This window comes from Melospiza georgiana, chromosome 9 (assembly GCF_028018845.1).
Source record: "Melospiza georgiana isolate bMelGeo1 chromosome 9, bMelGeo1.pri, whole genome shotgun sequence".
Lineage (NCBI taxonomy): Eukaryota > Metazoa > Chordata > Aves > Passeriformes > Passerellidae > Melospiza > Melospiza georgiana.
The window spans coordinates 16,989,651-17,009,449 of record NC_080438.1 but is presented as its reverse complement, the minus strand read 5'-3'; the positions used below and the strand labels follow the sequence as shown (position 1 = coordinate 17,009,449).

At 41.0% G+C, this 19,799-nt stretch overlaps 1 long non-coding RNA gene across 1 annotated transcript in view; it reads right to left on the bottom strand.

Annotated features, from left to right (window-relative positions):
* LOC131086819 (uncharacterized) overlaps positions 1 to 5,457 on the bottom strand; it is an 11,747-nt gene extending 6,290 nt beyond the window's left edge. The window contains exons 1-3 of the long non-coding RNA XR_009114802.1: positions 4,015 to 5,457; positions 2,542 to 2,649; positions 2,145 to 2,341 (exon numbers count right to left, since the gene is read on the bottom strand). This is a non-coding gene — a long non-coding RNA (uncharacterized LOC131086819). The remainder of the gene's footprint in view (positions 1 to 2,144; positions 2,342 to 2,541; positions 2,650 to 4,014) is intronic.
* Between the last annotated feature and the right edge of the window lie 14,342 nt (positions 5,458 to 19,799).

Sequence of the window (19,799 nt, the reverse complement as noted above, 5' to 3'; positions counted from 1 at the left end):
CTGGCTGATCAACTCAAGTTCCCATCTCAGGAAAACAGAACACCTCACCACTGTCTAGATCTACAGCTTCCCAGTACATGAGGTATTTACACTTGGGTTAAGTGCCAATGAATCAGACTTCCACCACCACCACTTATATCTTACATGCAAGTTATACTCAGCAGGTAAAACAAGTACATGACTTAAAACAGGTTACACAATAAAAGTTGGTGAGGTTCCCAAGTGCTCAAAAACCTCTGAAGGTCCAAGCATATAAACACAGTGTGGGTTTTCTGGTGTACAAAACATGGCAAGACGTCCCCAGGGCAACATGTGGAGTCCCTAAAATATTAATTCATAATGAGTACCTCAGGATGTATTAATTGTGACTTCTGATTTGCTCTGAGCTGGCCCTAGTGGCATTCATTATGTTGACATCCTGTGATATAAGCCTGGGTGCTAGATTAGACCTAGCTTATCCTTTGACCCGTGTCATATTGGTGCTGAGCATAAATTTGGTTCTTATCCTTGTTCCCAAGGGAAATGAGTGTTCACACAGGAATTGGCCTTTGAGAGGCTGAGTAAACAGAGCTGGTGGGATAGGATTGCCTTTGCTGGGAAAGCAAGGAAAGAAAATTCCTTTTCAGGCTCAATTAGCATGTATTTTGAGGTTTTCTGCCCATCACTTTTTAAGCAACATACTGTTATGATTCACCAATCATATCGATGGTCTAATGATATTTTAAAGGCATAATTTCTTTTTGACATGCTATCCATTTATCTATGTCCTCTAACTAGGGTCAGACATCCAGCTTTTTAGCACATGATGCTGCACATGGTGCTAATAATACCAAGGTTCAACCCCCATATGGGCCATTCACTTGAGAGTTTGACTTGATGATCCCTGTGGGTCCAAGAATATTCTGTGAGCTGGAAATATGACCATAATTACCCACTGAATACAAAAGATAGGTCTTGGCTGGAGACCTATGGATGGATACACTCAAACCAATTCAGATCAGCACTATGTTAGTAATTTTCTTCTGTTGGTTATCTTATTGCTAGAGTCATATTTTGCTTGAATGCACACTTCTAATGCATTAATTGCTCAGAAGAACTCTGTAAGGGACTCTGGATGCCATCATATCTTTTGAGTAAATCAGTAGTGAATATGCTCTGGCACATATTTTGAGTAAATCATTAGTGAATATGCTCTGGCACATATTTTCATCTGTATTCTTCAGTAAATGTTCTTGGTAGGGAAAAAAATCCCTAGCAGATCTTGAAAAAAAAAATCACTTTGCATTTCAAGCTAGGAAATCTCTCTACCTTCCATCTGACTTATGGATTGTGAAAAGCTACCATAGTGAAAAACAAATTGTTGGATACATATCACATTGAAGGGTTATATGATATATCACTCAGCATGGAGTCTGGTTTGATTTACTTGCACACAAGCAAAAGAAACTGTAACAAAAATAGTGCTTTTCCATTCCTTGTATTCCCCACAATATTCTGCCATGCCTCAGAAGGTAAAGCATGTCATGAAGTCACTGTAGGTCTGCATTCAATAACTGATGGCAGGATAAAGCCTTGCTGTCTAGGTGGATGGTACATGGCAGCACAGATAGAACTAAATGTCTCATTTCTCAGTTCATACCTAATTCAGAGAGGATTGTGGATCTTCCTGTCCTGCAGAAGAGACCAAGAAGCTAAGGAGGAGAGTGACTCTGTATGCACTAACCCCTGATCTGGTTTGGAGACACCAAGGACTTACTGTGATTCAGCTAGGAGGGGAAAAGAACTGCAGTATTAGACAAATTACTCACTGTTCAACACTTGGGATCTTATGAAATGTTAGAGAATATTTTAAATTAAGCAAATTAATATTTTCTTACAGTATATTTGGCTGTGTTCCTGGCCTGTATTATTTTTCTGTGTTGGATACCTCCACCTCCAGCAGATATTCAGTCCTTAAAAGGGGTTGGCTTTTATCTTATTCTGTTTGTTTTTCTGCCATCTTATATTCTAAAGAGATGTAATGGATCAGCCCAGATATGTTTCATGTTGTGAGAAGAGGGAAGGCAATAGCTTGAAAATCGTTTACAGTTCAACATTGAGCTGATATTTGTGAAGATGAAAACTTACTCCACAGCATTTTTTACCTTGTGATTTGGATTCCATGGGGTAACAATCAGCTTCAAAAATCTCGTCATGACACTGTTTTCAAAGTCAAATAAGGAGTGTCAGTGAGAACACACGACCCCCAAGTGGCTCCCCTCCAGCTTCATAACCCCAATTTATTTTTGACATTGTACCATAAGACTGAAATGATTAATCTATAATAGATTATCTCACAAATCTGCAACAGAAGAACAGAGGATATGATTTGCTCAGGATTTGGCACACTGGCAATGGCATGTCACAGCAAAGCGTTTAATGAATAACATACAACAGAAAAACAAACTGGGGAGAGGCTGGGCCACTGCAGAGGGACTTTAACATGGTGCAAGGGAACCCACCAACCCAACAGCTGCATTGACCACTGACCTCTTGACTTACCACTAATATTTGAGCAAATGATTTCCACTGGCTTTCCAGAAAGACTTCTCTAAGTGTAGATGTTCCTCACAGCCTGCCCTGAGCTTGCATTTCGTAAGTGCTAAGTACCTATAAAATAGAACGAGAGCTGTTTACCCTACCTTTGTGGTTGTCCTGTAGGGTCACAGCATTTGTGTTATGGAACTGCAGAGTAATTATTTGTGAAAAGTGTTGAATTCCTGGGGAAAACACAAACAATTGGATGGCTATACCATGTACTTGTGCTACTGAGTGCTCCCCTTAATTTCTGATGTTTGTGTGGAATCTCATGCATAACTTACTACATTGTGAAACATTTACCATGGATAAATTTCAGCCCATGGAATTTAGTTAAAAAGGGCAAGCATATTTTTTTCTGTGACATGACTACCCCTTGCACCAAACTTAGAAGCCAAAAGCAATCATAAAAAATCAGAGTAACATCCAAGTTCACAGGCACCATTTTCTGGTGACACTAAAAATGTATTTGCTAGTTAAAAAAGTTATTGCCCTTTATTATAATTTTAAAAATTTATTAGTAACACTAGAAACTTCAGAAAAAATTCTCTCTCATCTATCTGACCTTGACCATCAACCTGAGAATGGGACACTGAAAAATGGAGGGCAGAGTACTGGTTGTACTGTTATTGCCATTCAATGACACCTTCCTTCTGTAAAATCTCCAATTCTCTTTTTACAGTATTTCCATATTTACTAAGTAACCTGGGATAAATATGTTGGTCTAACCTTGATTTCTGCTATTTTCAGGGAGATTTACCTGCCAGTCTAGGCTGTCTTTTCTGACATCAGAAGCTGAGCAAAGTTCTCTGTGTAGTAACAGGTTTTATTAGTCTGCAATGCCCCTTCCCTTGACCTGTTTGAACTTCTCTTTTGCTAGTGCTTCTGTCAATCCTTGGCTTTCTGTGTGGGGCCAGTGAAGGTCTCAGACTCAAGACACTTTGGCCAGAACAAAGACTATTAATTTATTTACGTGCACCATCAAGCAGCAATCCTCTTTACATTGTTGGCCAAAGGCAAAAGGGCAAGTCAGTGCTATGTCTCATGGAACTACAGGAGGATGGTGGCAGCAGGGTATGTCTGAAAAGGCTGTGGGGCCACAGAACTGCCCCATGAGCCAGCACTATTGATAGACAGCTGTGACAGACAACATCAAGACACCTCTGTGCTGTAATCTCCAGCCCATCAAAAGGAGATGTTAACAGTTTCACATAGCTGGGGTTTTGTCCCAGAGGTTAAGTCTTTCTTTGGTTCTGTTGGTGTGTCTGGGTGATGGCAACTTTTCCCCTTTAGTCTAAAGGCTCAACAGATGAAGCTTGCCAGGGTAGTGCTGAGAATACCCAGCTTCTGCAGCAATGCACAACAGAAGAAAGTAAAACAATATAGGAAAATGGGGATGCTGCTGCCACAAATCCGGGGAAGCTTGAATTTAAATACCTCCTTCTCCCTCTGTTGAGGCCATGTTCCTCCCTAGAGGCTTCAGAAAGTGGGTCTTTCCCTCATGCTCATCCAAGGTCCAGGAAGGGGTTTCATTTCTCTCTGCTGGGAAGTGAGATAGATACGGGGAATTATGCAGGATTTTTGACCTGGTTGACAGCAAAGGCAGCATTAACAGCTAAAATTTAGACAGCAAAACAGTACTTCAAGCTTTTGGGAGATTGATGCAAGTGCTTCAGCTTGATGCAAATATCTTCCCATTTATGAGCAATTTTATAAGCAAAAATATTGTCTCCATCTCTCCCTCTAGACACTCCTGACCACAAGCTGAGATCTCACCTACAGACCAGGCATGGTGGGATATCCAATGGCAGAGGTTGCCACACAGCTTGAATTTTACACACATATGAAATATATACAAAATATATAGGGTTTCAGATATCCAATGGGAAGTATCAAGGGCCTTAGCAGACACAGAGGGCTGAAACCATCTGCATTGAAACAGGAGTCAGGGCAGGTCTAGGTCAAGGGTTTGGCTCAGAAAGTAGAGAGCAGCAGGGTTTCATTCCTGGCTGTACAAAGATCTGAAATAACCCCCTGACTCATGCCTTACTTCCCATTCATGGCATTCCAACCATAGAAAACCTGTTGTACTTATGAGACTCCTCTCATGCTTTGGGGTTATAGAAATGCCATGAAAACCTGCAGAAAGGGACATGGAAAACCAGCATGCAGATCCTGGTCCCAGTCAGCCTGAGAGCCTGTGTCCTATTCTACCACTGCTGCTTCCAGCTCAGGAGGGCAGCTGAGTGACAATGTGTCACCCTCTGCAGCTGATGGCCCTGGCCCTGTGTCACCCTCTGCAGCTGACAGCCCTGAGTCCACAGAGTTCAGGAGTCTTGGCAGTATGGTATAAAATGTAAAGCAGTGGTCTTTTCTGTTGTTGTTTTTGTGAAAGCCAGTTCACAAAAACTGTTGTTTTTTTGTAAAGCAGTTGGATGAACCACAATTTACTACCATGAACTCCTCTAGTCTGTGTTTCCCTAAAGGTAACAACCATAGATGCTGAGATGGCTGCACTTTGGACTAAACAAATGCTGTAACAGGATGTAGCTGTAACAAACCTGTCAAAGCTCATAAACAAATAATCATCCATTTAATCACTAATTATTAATCCAATTCTGATCTTCAGTTACTCAAAATGAACTGTTTAAAAAAAGTGATACATGTTAGTCAAAAGCAATTTAAAAACATGGGTCCAAAAGTAATGCATTAGTTTACTGTGAAACAATCCATCTGTTATTACAAGAAAATGAGGACAGGAAAAATAAATCTTATTCCATGAAATCAGCCAAATGAGAGAAGATTCCTTTTGAAACTGCCCCCACATGAAATCCTAACCTGAATGATGAAGGAGGCAGACAAGCATTAATGAGCAGGACCACAGCCTGCACCATATTCCTGCCCCTCTAAAGCAGCAGAATTACAAAATGAAAGGGCATGAAAAAAATTACAGATTTGCTACAGATATCTGCTGCTTAGTGCCTAAAAATTTAGTTTATGGAGCCTCTTAATCTGCGTATGGAAATGAGTCAACAGCAGAAGCACTTCTGACCTCCTTGAAGATTTTTAGCATCATCTCAACCCTTCTTAAAACACTTCCAAGCTAATAATATTGTATTCTTGGATTTTATTTTTTTTTTTAATCAAAACTGTATATACTTCAAATTTGTCAAATGACTGGACAAAGCAGTGTTAAAAATTCAACTGCACTAATTACTAGCTGAGCAGCATAAAAACCTCTGAATAAATGTCAGTCTAGGAGATAAGCTCTTATCTTAATCTAATGACTCCACAGACTTAATTTGTCAGGCCAGCCTAGCTGATGAAAAACAGGTTTCTATTCTCCAGTGTTAGCAGCTACATCTTTCCAAATCTTTGAAGTTGGATAGTAATACCATCAGTGTCATCCTGCAAAAATCTTGTGACCAAGCCAATTCCATTGCTATTGTCCTGTTACACTAATTAAAGTTGCTTTACCCCCATCAGTGTGCAATAGGTGAAAATGAAGGCAATTTATTTTTAGATTTGTTATATTCTGGGATAATCATTCTTGCTTCCCACTGCCCACAACGATGTGTTAATATTTGCAGCTCTCTCTCATTATCAGAAAGCCAGGCTTTTTAGCAGGGCTCCACAGACAGCACAGTGCTATCCCAGGACAATTCCTGCAGTGCAGACAAAGCACACAAGTATGTGTGTGTGGTTTATTTGTGTAGAGAAGAGTAATTTTGAGCTCAGCAATGAATTTGATCTTAAGAGATGATTTAGGTTTCTGAAATTTTTCCCTAACGGAGAATTTGACATATTTAGAACTAAATGCACCAAATGTTCACAGTGTTTGGACAAAGTGGGTTAACAAATAGAAAAAAAGAAATTAGCTGCAGCCAGTGTTTCCAGTCCCCCAGTCTTCAACTAACTCTTCTAATGGGAACTTGGTAGGCCTTTTGGGCAAAGTGCCCCATTTCAAAGGATATAATTTAAACATGGTACTCTTTATCCCAACCCCAAAACTTAGAGGGATACGCCTGGGTTTCAGGAGTTGGGAGATGATGATATTATTCTGATGATGCCTAGGAAGATGACAAAGTAACAAAAACCTGATGAAAATAATAGTGCTAAGGTGCAATCTACTGAGGCAAATCCAAGAGGCCAGTGCTGCTCTGGACTCTGTTGGCATTGACATTATGAACTTTATCAATATTAGATATATCGAGATATTTACCTGCTCTGTTGTATCTGGTTTCATAGCAGTGCAACTCCACTGGCTTCAGCAGCATTTCACACCATATAACCAGGAAAAGGGAGTGGAGAGTTAGCCACCTTTTTCTGTTATTACAAAATCCCTGATGCCCAGAGCGGATTGCTCTGAAGCCCACATTACTTCCCAGACTGGCAGGAGTGCAGGGTCAGAGCAGCTCTGTGTGGGTGCAGCACAGGTCATTCTGCGATTTGTTTTGGAATGCTTTAGAAGCATTTCACTGTTTGGCTGGGAACACCCTCTTGGATAACACAGATTTAATCAATTAGATGACAAATGTCCATCCTCTTGGGTGAGAACACTGCCTACTCGCAAATTTAGTCTAAGTAGGACTGCAAGGGGACCACGCAGGTCATGTGCTGGCACATCTACAAAAGTATTCAGGAGCTGGTCCATATACATTTTCTTTTCAAAGGCTCATGTGTGAGCATGGACAGCCAGTTTAGCGTCTGAGTCATCCTGGCTGTGATGTGAGTTGGGTGCCAATACTGCAGCAGCCAAAGCCTTCCAGCCCGTGCATGCAGGCCATGCTGCCTGGATGGGCTTCACCTGCAGCAGGGCAGATCCTCAGCAGGGACAACACAGAGGCTGAGAAGAAGGGTGGGAAGCTTCATAAGCTGCAAAAACCTTTAAATCAGAAACTGTAATTACCCCAGCTAATTGAGTTCATCATCTGATGTATAAAATGGCCTCTTCTAACATTCTGGCTAACACATTATTGTTTATGGCATCTTCCTCTTAGCTGAGAACCCTCATACATCTTTCTTCCTGTTTTACCCACAGCCCTGCAGAGGAGCAGAGTTTGCAGAGTAGTGCCAGGTGAAGTGGTCATGGTCCCTAATGTGACCCAGAATGACAGGGCTGCTGAATAAATTAGAGGCAGATTTCCACAGATATCTGAGCTCCCCTGAACACAGATCAGTACCTACTTCAGCCTTTTAAAGCTTCTAGGCTCCATGTTTTCATTGGCAGTTGAAAGCATAAGGGTTTTTGAAAAAAAACCAGAGCCTGAAACATATTTGAGCACTGCTGTCTACTGTTTCCTTGGATCAAGACAACTGAACTCTTTGAAAGCACTAATAATAACAGCAATAATAAACATTTGATGCATGGTCTGTAAGCTTGAGGCCTCATCTGACCAAAGCTGAATTTATATCCATTGATTTAATCATGGAAGTGATGGTTCACTCTGAACATGCCAAATTCATTTATGTTAGGGCTATGGCCTGGAATAGCGGTTTTTTAGTAAGAATTAATGGCTCCTTATTTCTCCTGGTCTGAGTCACAGTTTGAATCTACAGGCCATTCCCAACACAGCTGAAACAGAAAATGAACACATTGAAGTGAAATTTTCAAAGTGATATTTGAACCCCTTCTCTCTGATGAAATCCCACCTATTGATCCAGTCAGCCTCCTCAGGTCCATCCTGCAAAGTCTCCTTGACCAGCTTATTACAACAATTCTTCAGGTGCACTGTGTTGTCTTTCATTAGAGGACAGGTGTCAACTAAACAAATTGAAAAAAATGAAAACTCCCATAGATTAAATCCTTGCACTGGTGAAAGACATGGCAAAATTCCCTTGGAAGCCAGTGACTGCTTGTCTCTTAAGACATTATCTCAAGTCTGAATTGCCATTGGAATACTGACTTCCTGATTTATGCAATGAGTTTACTTGGAATTAACAAATTTATTGCCCCTTCCTCAGCAGCTGGAGCAGTGAAGGGGCTGGCTCACACAGGAGCCATTCCCTAGGGGTGCTGTAGTGGGATCCAGCTGGCTTGGGTCAAGCTGCCCATGCTTCAGGAGACTTTGTGGCTTCATGGCTCCCTTTGCTCTTCAACACTTGCTCCTGCCATCCTGCTACAAGAAAAGTTTACCTGCTCTGGCCTGCAAAGGAGCCCTGCTGTTTTTGGACTGCAGCCTTTAAGAACAACTTTGGGTGCTAAGGAAAAACAAATCATTCTGAAAGAACAAAACTGGGTCCTTTATCGAAAAATATTGTGACTCCCAATTAGAGGGCTGTGGATCCAGATCAATTTCCTAGCAAAGAGGAATAACTCTAATCTAAACATAAAAAGGGGTCTGTCATGGTGAGATACAAATGTAGGGGTAGCTGCCAGCTTTCAGATTGGTCTTGATGAAGTATTATTGCTGACAAGCCAATAATGAGCTAAGGCCCATAGTGAGGCTGCAACAGGCTGGGGCCACTTGGCTTGACTAAATGAAGTCCAAATGCTGGCACCACAGCTGGAGGCAGGACAAGCAGAGTCAGAAGGAGCAGGATTTCTTTCTTGATTTGCAACAAGAATGTGACTCTTGGGAGTGTCGTGTGCAGAGACAGGAGTTGGATTTGATGATCCTTTCAACCCAGCAGATTCTGTGATTCTCTGATTTTGGCCTTGGTAAGTGCACACTGATGATTTTCCATTTCTGTTCCAAAGGGAATCTCCAACCACTCTCAAGTGCCAATTTCCCATTATGGACTCAGTTTCCCTACACTCTTTGGGAGAAAATGCAGATAATAAAGGGAGCAGTAGAGCTACACTGATTCTTGGGACTGACAGTAAAGTTACCCAGTTAATAGACTGAGTGGGGGGACTCAGATTTGCTTGCAGAATCCCATGTGAATTGCACTATTCTTCCAATTAAAGTGATTGTGAGAAATTCTGATTTTCAATTCAATTTTTTTTTGCATATGGGAAAGAGGAAGAAACAGCCTTTGTGCAATGACTGTTTAAAAATACTTCAAAAGAACTTGAATCAGTTAATGGCTGCACTATATACAAATTAAAATAATTGATTTTTTGGCAGCCTTTTAAGAGATCTATAAATTAAAGGGATTTCTGATACATTTTGGGAGACTTTATTTCATGTCGGCTTTCAGAGTGCCCTCCCTCCCAGAGCTGAAAGTCAGCCACAAAACCAGACAGAGCCTCTCATTTGCTCTGCCCTCCTGATTCAGGAGTCAGTGGATCTCCTTCACGAGTGACCATGGTTGGGCATGGTGGGTCCTGGATCCCTGCCAGCCTTGCACCCTTCCCTTTCATGTCTGCTTTGAGAACTTTACATCAAGAAATAGAAACTGCCCCGAACCCACCCCTCTGGAGAGTTAGTTTCTCTCCTTTTCTCCATTAGTAGAAACTGATTCCCTCACCCAGTTTGTGTTGCACCTGGGCTGTCCCCATTCTGTGCTCTGATGGCAATGGGTTCAGTTCTATCTGTGATGACCTAAAAATAGCACTCAATTAACATTGCATTTCAAGAATTGGAAAATTTCCCAGAAGTCCATTCTTTTTTTCTTTTTCTGTTTCATTACATTTTACAGTAATAATACACAAGCCTGTAGAAAACATGACGGGTAATGAAAAAATGTAATTAATATAAGCAGTGTAAAGCATTTTTTTTCCCTCTGTTGTCCTTGCAGAAAATTACTGCTTTAAACTGAGCAGGATGTGAAAATGCATAAAGCAAACAATAATATGCTGTGGTTTGTAAATATCTTATGCAAAATAGTTAAATCAACTGCTGTTTATTTTTCTTACTTTGTGTCACAAGCTCTTACTTTCTTTTTGTTCATGACTTTTTTCATTTGCTCTCTTTTGGGTGTTTGCTCTCTTTCATCTTAAGAAAGTCACTGACTTAACTATATTTTTTTTCTGCTACAGCTAATTCTTCTCACCATCTCCTCCTGTTTGCTGGCTCTGAAACGCAACATACTCTGCAAAAGTATAGTGAGCCAGATCCTCACTATACTGAGGATCTGCTCTCGTTGTTTTGAGCTTAAAAAAAAAAAGAAAAGAAAGCACTCTCCTGCTACAAAAAAACAACTAATTATCCCAAATCCTGCAACAACATTATGACTAACTAGCATTCCTGACTATTACTGTAGGATTCCACACTGTGTTAACAAGGCTGCCTGGTCACAGTTCGGGATGGGCTGTGAGCAATACACACACAACATTAACTAGTATGGCACAGTGTATGCCATCTCTCCTTGGAATATTTCTCTCTGGCTATCTGTAGAACTTGTAATACCCAGCAATATCTGAAGGTCACAGCAGAGTTTCTGAGCTGAAATACAAAACAGCATTCCAAACACATCTTCTGTGGCCAGACAAGAAACTGCTTATGGTTTATTTTCCCTCCCCCCTCTGCACAGCTGACATCCAACATTAGTTATTGTTTATTTTTGTCTTGTTCCTGGTTCTAAAGGTTTCCCTTATGGCCCTGATTTATGTGAACTTTCAGATATCACTCGGGGCTTTTCTGCCTCGTCCCCTCTGATGTAGCTGGTTCCTCTGTGAAGGTAGGTTTCCCCAGCTGAAGATCTGTTCCTCTCTCCTGTGGCATTCTGTGCAGCCATTTGGAGTCCCAGATGTAGGAAATGAAATAATCCACGCTCATACAGTCATGAAAGTGCCCATCTGGCACACAGGAACATCACGCATTGGAAGCACACAAGCGTGAGCTCACTTTTGTTATGGCATTTCATAAACAGAGATGCAGTGAGCCAGCAAGTCAGGTCCTTTGGATAATAACAATCGTCTCCATCACACGTTGTGTTTAAAAAATAGGGAAAGAAAAAATCAAGACAAACTGGAAAAATTTGCTCTGAGGAGAAATTTCTACTTACAAATGATTTTTTCCCAGTGTCCTGCTGTACTTACACCTCTCTGGCTCTCTCCACTCTCTATGTAGATTTAAGACAATGGTGACAGTTGAAACGTAGCCAGTTAACTCTTAGTTAGCTCTGAAATCACCTCTTCCTCACTGTTCAGCTAAAGGAAGAAAACATTAGATCATACTTACAAAAGTGAGTCCTATAAAAACAAATTGCATGTTACTGCTTTCTTATCACTACATAAAATTCACAGAAAGAGTCTAATAAATGACCTCACCACTCAATTTTGAAGTATACAAATTAAAGACAGCAACAGATAAGCCAAGAGAGATTAATGTACAGTGTGTGTGCCTGTATGTGTGTTTGCATGCCTCTTTGAGGATATACCCATATGCTGTTGACATTCAACCTCTGGAATTATAATTAGGGGAAAAAGCAGATGTGTAAATTCATCTTGCTGGGCAGCATATATATGTTGCACTAGTCCCTGATTAATTCAGTACTTGAACACTTGAACACATTTACTCTAAGACAAAAGGTTTCTGTGGGATATGTTGGCTAATAAAGGGGTAGAATATGATGAAACAATGAACAGCCCAAAATGATGGACTAAGTTCAAGACCAGTAAGCAAAACCCAGGATTATTTATACTATTTTAGCTTTGCAAAGGAATTGAAAAAAGGCATCCTGGGCATTTTGTTGGATGTCATTGCATGCTGTAAAGAAATCTTGGGAAGTATTAAACTTCTCAAAACCCCCACCATTAATTCTTCTGACAGTGCTGGGTCTTCAGAGGGATTGCTGCTCAAAGGGGTGAGATTTTTAAGGTCAGGAAAGAGCAGAAAGAGGTGTCAGGTCTCCTAAACCATTGCTGGAAAACTATGGCCATTCCAAAGTGGGGGAGTGGGCCAGCCAGGGGCAGAGGCCTGCCACTCCACGGTTTATGAATATTATAAATTATGGATAAGAGTAGAAGAAAATAGTATCTGAATTTTACATGACCCAGTTTTGTATTGTATTTGGCAAACAATATCTTGTTCAGTATATTTTAAATACTAAGTTAGGAAAACAATGGGATGTTTGTAAATATGATAGACCATTACAATATACTGCTTCTCATTTGAAAAGTCATTTGTGCAAGAAATGATTATTGACCCATAATATGTAAATGATTGAAATACAGAAATTAATATTTGGGTCAACTCATGTATTTTTCAACCATGAAATGAAAAGCTCAGTATTCACATTCCAATTCATACATGAAAGCATTACAGCACTATTACTTGGCTATTGGATTAATTTATTATTGTCTTAGTTAATGACATACAGAGTTATATCTCTACTTTCAAATGAGGAGGAGGCATTGCATGCCACAGTAATGTTTTAACCCAGGATGTCCCCTATTCTGGACTCTTTACTGGTGACAATAAGCCAAATTCAGAGCCGATATGGAAGGAAATAAACAGCAACACCACCATCAAGGAGGTTTTAGCCCTAATATACCTTAAAGGTTGAACTGGGAGGACTGGCTCCTGCACTGGGGCTCCTCTGCTCTACCTGGGCTTGATACTCCTCTCTTTCACTTGAGTTTTACCCAGTGTGATGCTCTCCTTATTTACTGCAATTAATTCAGAAATACAGGATCAGTGCATTGTGCATTTGGTGCTGTGAGGTAGAACCCTCATTGTAAGGTTCTGTTTCTGCTCCCTGCTCCTTTTCCCTGAGTCATGGGGAGTCTGTGGCAGTGTGGGATTTCTATCTGCACTGTGGGAGTACTCACTCTTCCTAAAGGAGAGGCAATGGGCCCCTCAGCCCAAGGTGACTTTCATTCCAGTGAATTCATTCAGAGCTCATGGAACATGCCAGGTTGTGGCCCCAGAGGCTCAGGTGCTCTCTGTCTCCCCAGGAGTGTGCAAGGCCTGGAGCAGCAGGCCAGCCTCTGTCCCTGGAGTGGCACAAAGGCAGCCTGTGAGCCTGTGATGAGGCACTTCCCCAGCCACTCAGAGCAAAGTGCCTCAATAAGGTTGTCAATAAGGGCCAATCCATGCAAGCTAGACCTGCAATATATTTGGCTCGTGGACTATTATCCATTACATTTCAAATGCATTGGCTACCAAGCTTAGCTGGATTGAGTCTGACTTAAGATCAACCATCCAAATAATTCATTAGTATCCTATAAACTGTGTGCTCCATCTTTGTGGCTTTTTATGCAAAAGTAAACAATGCCTCATTCTTTGTGCCATCAGGTATTGTATCCCTTGATGGGTCTATCTCCTTAAAGAGATGCATAATTTAAATACAAATAAATGTATGAGTGAAATCCATGTAGAATGATATTCATGACAGACAAAATGAATGAAGAAGAGATGGGCAAAACAATTTAGATAATACCCAAAAGCAAAGCGTCACAGCTAAATCAGGATTAACCCATGAAGCATGATGTGTTTCATGAAATGACTTTGGTAGAGTCTAAAATGACAATGACTCAAATAAATTAAGAAGGGCAGCATTGCATCAAGTTTGCTCCACTGTTCAAACATGTTACACATGTACCGGATCATGCCTACAGAAAAGAGCCTGATTATTTTTTAGTTAAAATGATATATTATTTACACATATTTTAAGGACAAAACATTTTAAATAATTATTTTGCACAAAACTATTTTTTATTCTAGATAGAAATTATTTTAAGCATCTTTAAAAGGCAATAGACCCAGCTCTACATGGCTTGCAAGATAAGGTAAACAAAATCACAGTTAAAAGGCATGTTTGGGTGGTGAGGAACAGATGTGGTACCCCAGTACCACATAAAATGGTGGTGAAAGTGAAGCAGTGATAACAGTGGTGGTCAGTGATGTAACTATTGCCCTCATGGTGTGACTTAGAAACTGCTCCCACTGGTCAGCTCTAGGGGAGGGGCAACATCCTCCTGGTCCTGCCCAATTAATCATCCTCTGCTTTTCTTAGTCTCTCGTGCAAAAGGCAGACCCAGATGACTAATTCTGGCAATAGAGGCCCTGCTTGTCAACGAGACCTCCCTTTGACAGAAGCGTGATTTGGTTTTAATTTTCTTTCAGCCCATTCATTTATTTGAGCTAATGGCTGACATGAATCACAGCGTTCGAAGGGAGAAGCAGGATTTGCACTAGCAGCCTAAAAGGGATGGCATGTCCACCAGGGATGGCAGGAGCTGAGGCTGCAGTTTCTCAATGCTTTGGACACACGACACAGGGATTGGATTGGCAGAGCGACTGCTCCAAACCCAGCGTCCTTCCCTGCTCCCAGGGAGGGCAGCCCCAGCTGAGAGCAGCCAAGGTGGAAGGCGAAAGTGCTGTTTTGCAGTGGATTCGGTGGGAGCCCCAAACTGACAAGGCGATGATTACTACAGCCCCAACCAAGGGCAGCCTTTGTTTAACTTTACTACTATGAGTAAGCTGATTGACGTCACTGGGCTTGTGTGCTTAAAAGTTCTGGCTGTTTAAAATACTTGGAGGGCCAGGGAATAATGGGTGGTTAGCACTTTGCTGGGCACAGGCTGGGACAAGCCTCGCCCTGACCCTCTGCAAAGCGGGTGTGCCCAGTTGGTGGTGGCACCTCCCCACAGCCCAGTAACCCTGGGCATTGCCTAAATCACCAAATACCTTGCACCGAGGCAAATAAAAATAACAACAAAGTTAGCAGGAGTCAGTCCAGCTGACTCTGTAAGAAGCTGCAGAGTTTCAAAATCAATCTTGAATTTACCTCTAACCTTGAAAACAAAACTAATTGCAGAATGTAAGACTCCCTGAACATGATAGGAAACTTGATAGGAATACCTAGGAAAAAACACATACACTTTGGATAAACCCCCCATTTTAATTGTATCAATTCTGCCAATTAATGATAATGGAAGAGCAGCCCAATTAGCTAAATAGCTAATAGTTTTATCAAGCAGAGGCTGGCAATTTAAAGCAAACAAATTCATTCTAATTTTATCCCCTTGCACACCAAGATGTTTAAAGGATAATGGGGGATCCAATAAAGGATATTGCTCAAATAGAGCTACATTTAAATCACCTAATGGCTTTAAGAGTTTTACCCCAATTAACAAAGAAGAAACATGAACATCATTCAGTGACTTCCAGCATAATCTTCATTAAAGAAAATCTTCATTAAAAAAATAACATATCCTCCAACTAAGGGCAAAATTGAAAACATCACTGACTTTTCCCTTAAAAACAGTGACTTCTCCCAAAACAAAGGCTCCTCTGTAACAGCAAAAGTATCAGAGAAAAAAGACTCTCATGTCTAAGCCTCAGTATATAAATCATCTTCAAACTGTGGTCATTAGTTTTAACATAACAGTGGATTTGAATAAAGGAGATTGACCTATCTAACATATTTAAGACCAAATCCTACTGTTACCTAAATCTGAAATAAGTTAAGGCTATTGAAGAGAATCAAAAGCCTTTTCAAAACCAATAGCCAGAACAAATTCCCCATGATCATAATTTTGAGGATAAAAAATCCATTAAAGTGATGTCTTTGATTGCTATTAATGAAGCAATCTGGAATAAATCCAGAGTGATCCGTATGGATAATCGAATCTCTCATTTTCTCACATTTTACAGATTTGGCCTCTGATTTATGTGACATTGATGGGCAAAAGGCTCCTTTCCTTTTGACTCAGGGCTGCCCAGCCTGGACAGCTGATGGCACAGTCTCTAAAGGGAGCTGGAAGAACAATGAACTCAATGCTCAAGGAAAGAAGAGCTCAAATAAATCGACTTCCAGCCTCAACCATATATCCCCAAATATCTCTCCTTCACTGCAGGTCTTATGAAGGTTACAGTGGGCTGCAGAAACCACCAAAGTGCTGCTAATTAACTGGCACAAAGCTCCCTCCTTCCTCAATATCCCCCTCATGGCTCAGAGGTGCTTGGCACTCTCACTGCCCTGCCAGGCTCAAGCAGAGACAGGGATGTCACCCACGGGGCAGAGGTGGCCTCCAGAAAAGCCCCAGGTAAAGCCTTTGGCTGAAGATAGCTGCTTTTGGGGGAAGGTAGAAAGACTTTCCCTTCATTGTTAAGCTCCTGTTTGCCCAGTCAAGCAGTAAGAGATTTAGTCTTCTCTGCCCCTTTTTTAAAAAAATGTCATGAACTCAGAGACAATGAACCCCCCTCATTCCTGGAGCTGTAGCCAGCTAGCTTCTACCTAGAAGCAGGGTGGGTGCAGAAGGAGCCCTGTTCTTCCCCCTGCCACCCACAATGCCAACCCCAAAGTTTTGCTGCTCTCCTTCTCTGCCCTTCTCTTTTCAGACAGATGATTCCAGCACCTACCCCTCAGCACCAGTTCTATACCCTGACAGGCAGCAGTCTCTCCCTCCCCTGCACACCCTGCTGCAGTCAGATCCCCTCCATGAGCTGGCCTGCCTTCTTCCCTCCCCTTGCCCCTCCATCTCTTCTCCCACAAGGCTGTCATCTTACCTGGTGCCTTGGTTTCTCTCGCTAAGCTGACCATCCCTATTTTGGTTCCCTTGGATTTGCTGAAAAATTTGTCACTCATCCCAAATTTTGAAAATTTCATCAGAAGACCAGTAGTGCTAGAAAGAAATAGAAAGTTTTCATTGGTGACTTGGCTTTTTTGCTGCCTGTAATCTCTCTGTAGGGTAGGTGTCCACCTCCTTCACTTTTCCCTAAAGTCAGAATTGCCTGTGGTCTGGAAACTGTCACATCCTGCAAAATGCTCCTGATCCCATGCCACAAGGCCAGGACTGGGCCCCCATCTCTGAGCAACACTGCCTCAGTCAGAATTCAATAATATACTTGTATTATATGAGCTGGTAGGAAGTGATTTTTATTTGAAACCAAATTTTAGATTTCAAGCAAGAACAAAAAAGTTAGACAGCAGGTCAATACACTTTGTACAGATATCACACTATATTTTGAACTTTCACCTTCATTATCATCCTAAACTATCTTTGAGTCAAATTTAATTTCACAGGTGTAACAGCTCCTTTTCCTTCTAATCTACTGACTGCACATTGAAGGCAAAAGCTCATGGGTTCAGGTTTTTTATATACTTTTATCCAAAGCAGACTTTAGAAGTCTGATCTATATGTAAGGAATAGTTACTAACAGAGCCATCTGCCTCTCAAATAGATGAAATTATATTTAAAACTTTTATTCTGACTTCACAACCAACTGACAATCTCCTGTTGCTCCCACTCTTGCAACTCTTTTCTGCATTTAGTTGCCACTAAATGATATGCAACTCCAAGCTGGTTTCTTTTACAAGTGCTGCATCTATAATTTCAGTCAACATGGATCCATGTGTCAGAGGTGTCTCCTTGTAAAAGGATGCCCTTGGGTGACCAGGGTCAGTAAAATCTGCTGGTTTTCCTTATCACAGTGCAATTAGGACAGAAGCTGTCTTCTTTTCAGACTCACTAAAAATGAGGGAAACATAAAAACCTAAGATCAAGAATACAAGGCTGAAAAAAATCCAACTATTCCAATATTTTATGACTAATAATTACCGGTAGTGGATGTTCACAAGCAGAAGTGTAAGAACAGGCCAGATACTCAAGTCTGTGGCCTAGGCAATCTTGTTCAGACTTGGGCAGCATGTGGTGAGATTACCAAAATCTTCAAGCTAGACTGGAGGCCGGTTGTTGACAATTCTTGAGGCTCTACAGAGATTACTGTTTTAATGTTAGAGTACACTTATTTTTTCCTACTTTTTAGCAATCTGAAATGATACCTGCAGCTCATCTAAATGATCTTCATTGTTCTTTATTGCCCACGGCACTTTCCTCAAACCCTTTAATCAGCTTGAATCTGAGAGGTGAAAGCATGAGCTTCACCATGAGCTTTTTAGAACTTTTGCTGACACAGTAGCTCTGGACACACCTGTGAAATGTTAAGACAATTGTTAGGAAAATTAGGAGAATTAAAGAAGTTGAACCAGCAATGGCAACATCAATATTCTCTACTAGTGATGGGAGAGAGCAACCAATTCCCTACCAACATATGCCCTTGCAGATGGGTGTTTCTAAGAGCAAAAGTGCTAAACCCTGGCATTTGCAGGATGGTGAGGAGATTGTGGAGCAGGCTTCAGGAAGTTTACCAGTCCCAGCAGGGTGATAATCTACAATGGCCACAGTGCAGGTAGACATCTCATCTAATTTAAGGAGTACACTTAGACAAGTATTTGGGAGATTCATTAATGAGATTTGACCTGGAAAGCACAGCATCTTTCATCTGTATGGAGGCAGTGAGTAAGATGAAAGGAGCATTTGAGGAGGAGTGATTCAGCCTGCTGAGCCCACCTGTCATGGCCATGACAGAGAAGAACCTTTTCCCCATGAAGTAAAGCTATCAAAAGTTAAGAGGATTTCTTTGCAGCCAGACAGGGTAAAAGAAGGGATATGTGAAATTTTCTTCACAGGGTTGTTAAGAGTCTCTACTGGCAAAACTAATGGGCAATGTAGCAAATCGTAGTCATAGTATTTTTTTAAGAAACCAATGCCACTAGTCAGCTCCAGGACACAGATAGAAAAATACAAAAACAGTTATGAATTCCATTGGCTTTTTTGAAACCAAAGGAATTTTACCACCTGAGAACAAAGTCTGCTGCTAGTTACAGTGATCCAATTCCAGTAAAGCTCACAGAACACCTACAGAATTACTAGTACAAAAGCAAACAGAACTACTACTACTTCAGGTACAGGAAGAATCTGCTCCAAGCCCCTGGAATGCTTGTTAGGCTGTGATGAACAGATATAACTATCTCACTGTGTTGAGTAAGAGCAAGGAAGAGAGAGAAACCTAATTTATGATGTTCTACCCCTTAAAAAAAACCCTGAACACACAGATTATTTTATAATTAAATGTGTTACCTGAAGAACAGTTGCACACACTCATTTACACAGGATTTGGTATACATCTGTGCTCTTCAATAGATTATTCCAAACCTTGAGTATTTCCTATAATTAATGTCAATATGCTTGGCTTATTTGTTATAAAAGAAAAGAGTTTCTAATTAGCCTTTTTGATGTGCAAAACTTCACTATTTCTCTCTAGTGTTTTTCAGATCATGTTTCTAATTTTATACTACTAAGTGATAGTAAGACTTAAGACTAATTCTGAAGATGGTTTAAATTGCATGCATGTGACAACTAGGCCTTGACCTGGCACTCACCATGGGGTGAGGTGCTCCTGCTATGAGCAATGTCAGAAGTCCACATAATACTAACTGGCCTTGTGACAAGTCAAACATTCCAAATTCCTATTAAATTCAACCAACACTTTGCATATTTCCCTTTATTATAGTGACATATACAATTTACCTTTAAACCCAAG